Genomic DNA, 3,255 nt, shown 5'->3' on the forward strand with positions numbered 1-3,255 from the left:
CCCCCCCCCCCCCCCGCCCCGCCATACCTTTTTAAACCTATAACACCTCTTCCCCTTTCCTTCCTCTCAGCTGAATACCATTTTTCCTATTTCACCAAGAAAATAAAAGCAATCAAAAGACAATTTTCTCAAGCTCCCACACGTCCCCCACCTGCCAACAGGCTCTGCCTTCTCTCCTGTTGCTCTGGATAAATTGTCCACTCTCCCATCACAGGTTACCCCTGCCATGCATACAGCCCATCTTCTCAAGTTTATCCCTCTGGCAATTCCCCCCACTCCCTTCTGCATCATCAGTTTCCACTCTCTACTAGATTTTTAAAATCAGCATTCGAGTGTGTTGTTATTTCTCCCTTAGGGGATGTGACAACCAAAAGCAATGGGTGACCTTTGATTGTACCCTGCACCTGACACTAAAAGAGCAACAATATACAGCTGCAATACGAACTGTATTCTAGATATTACTATATCAACATTACATTTCTTAGATATGACACTGATATTGTGGTTATACAGAAGAACATCCTTATTTTTAGGAGATAAGAGCTTTAGTATTTAGGGTAAACTTTATGTCTGCAACTTTAAAGCAACTCAGAAAATGTAAAAAATATACTGATACACTTGAGAGAGAGCAAATGTGGAAAGATGTTAAGGATGGGTTAAACTAGTGAAGAGAACCCAGAATCCACCTTTTCTGTGATTTGGTATTTGTCAAAATTAAAAAGTTGGGGATGAAAGATTATTGTCACACAAATACTTCCTGAAGGGAATAAATCAATGATCCTCAAACCAACCACCGAACACCCCTCTCTAGACCACTATGCCATCCAGCTAACACCCAAGTGCTTTCCTTTCCAAACTCTTCAAAAGGGCTCTCTACCTTTCTCATTTCTCGTCTAAGCTGGTTTTCTTGAATCCTCTCCCCATCGGGTTCACTGAAGCCACTCTTATCAAGGGCATCAATGACCTCCACGTGGCTCAATCCGAGGCCAAATCTCAGTCCTCACCTGCCCTGGCCTGCCAGAAGCATGTGACACAGCTCATCACACCCGTCTCCACCCGGCTTCCAGTATACCTTGGCCTCTCCTCTGTTCCTGCCGCTGATTCCCATCACTTCACCGGACAGGCTCAGTTCCACTGGCTATACCCATTCCCTTTGTGCTTTTACCTAGTCTCATGGCTCTAAATGTCATCTGCATGCTGAGGACTCCCAACTTTACATCTCAGGTCTGGACTCATCCTCAAGACTCCACACATATATCCAGCTGCCTCCCTGACACCCCCTCGTGGACATTTGGAAGGCCCATCAGGCTGAAGATACCGAGTTCAGAATGGAGCTCCTCCTAATCTTTCCCTACAAATCTGCCTCTCCCTCCAACACCCCCATTTCAGTAAATAGCAACTCCATTGTTCCAATTACTTAGGCCAAAAACCTGGGAGTCCTCTTAGACTTTTTCTCTAACACTTCACATCTTAACTATCCACTAGCAAATCCTGTCGGCAATACCTTCAAAACATACGCAGAATCCAAAACCATCTTCCTATCATCCTTGTCCAGAATCTCTCCTGGAACTTTGTAATCGCTTCCTAACTGTCCTCCCTGCTTTTATCCTTGATTTTCTGAGGTCTGTTCTTAACACAACAGCCAGAATTGTACTTTCTCATTTGTTGTGGTTATGTCACTTAAATCTCTCCATCTTATATGACAATTTCCCTCCCTGCCTTTTTTCTCTTCACGCTACCAATTTGTTAGAGAAGCCAGGTCATGTATGCTATAAACTGTCCCACGTTTTAGATTTGTCCGATTGTCTCCTCCAGATGTCTCTGACTTGTCCCTCTGATCCCTGTATTTCCCATGACCTGATAGTCAGATTCATGTTTGGCTTGGTGGGAGTCATGTTCAAATTTTAGGCAAGAACATGTCTCAAGTGCTGCTGGGTACTTCCTGTTACATCACATTGTGGTTGGCTGCCATAGTTTTAGCAATGCCAAGACTGTTCCAGTGGCTTCAGATGGCATTAATCTGATTCCTCCCTTATATTTCCCTGTTGTCTTTCCTCTGGGTGATTGCTGCCTAGATCCATTTTCTCACTGGGGTGGCAATTTTATAATTCTAATACTCCTGCGTTTATTAACTGAAATTCTATAAAGAAGCCTTACTCTCTCATTAACCCTCTCGTTTTTCAAAGATTAGTTTGTATAGGAAAGGCAGGATAAATGTTTGACTTTGGCCTTCATTAATTTCCAAAGAGTTGAATTAATGCTCTAACAACGCAAAATTGTGACCAATGAGTTTTTTCTCATTATGAATGCATGAATTTTTACATATTTGATATGTTTTCAATCCACGGCAGTCATTATTCTTTTTGATGCTCAAATTGTTCTATCTTAAGCCTATGGGAGTCCTTCTGACACAACCCCATTAACCTCTGTTAATTTCCTCATACTCCTGCACACTATCTCCTAGGCTTATGATGTCTATTTCCTGCTCTATACCTGGAATCAGCCAATTCTCCAAAAAGCCTCAGTTCCCTTTAGTGGGAAATAGAAGAGACCACAACATGGGCACTGGGGATGCTAGAAGCAGTGCCAGTAACAAAGCATTTAAGTCTTTTCAGTAAACAGAGTTAGAAATTCACTATTTTAGGGGAAAAAAACCGTGTGTCCATACTGATACTGACATTTCCAATTTCAGATAACAGGGCTTTTAATTTCTGATTTTGTACCTGTAATCTTTCCTTTTACACTGAAAATCATGCTTCCTAATGACACAGCCATAGTTATTTGCTTTATCTTACAATGTAGCTGTAACAGATTCAACCCAACAATCCAAACCTGTTACTTACAATAAGACCACTGAATGCAATTTTAGATCTCTTAGTAGTTCTCTGTGTCCTTAGAACACATCCCACTCGGGATGAACAGCCAAAATACTGTGTTTTAAAGTAATTCTTTTCTCTTTGTAGTCATTGCTACAAACTTGGTATGTTTGTTTCAGCGTGTTCTAAAATCCTAGGGATTGGTTCTTTTCCTTTTTGATTAATTTTTTGTTTTTAATCATATCAAATACTTACATGGTTCCAAAGTTAAACCTATGTAACAAGGTAAATTCACAGAAGTACTTTGTTCCCTCCCTTCCCCCATAGGTAACCACTTTTCCTTAGTTTTTGGTTTATTTTTCCATTGTTTCTTCTTGAAAACAGAACACACACACACACACACACACACACACACACACACACACACACACACACACAC

The 3,255-nt window shown here is 41.2% G+C and overlaps 1 protein-coding gene across 12 annotated transcripts in view; it reads right to left on the minus strand.

Annotated features, from left to right (window-relative positions):
- Positions 1–3,255, minus strand: part of SFI1 (SFI1 centrin binding protein) — an 84,832-nt gene that overhangs the window by 37,011 nt on the left and 44,566 nt on the right. The window lies entirely within an intron of this gene.

This window comes from Monodon monoceros, unplaced genomic scaffold (genome assembly GCF_005190385.1).
Source record: "Monodon monoceros isolate NGI ecotype Baffin Bay Population unplaced genomic scaffold, NGI_Narwhal_1 Super_Scaffold_1, whole genome shotgun sequence".
NCBI classification, from domain to species: domain Eukaryota; kingdom Metazoa; phylum Chordata; class Mammalia; order Artiodactyla; family Monodontidae; genus Monodon; species Monodon monoceros.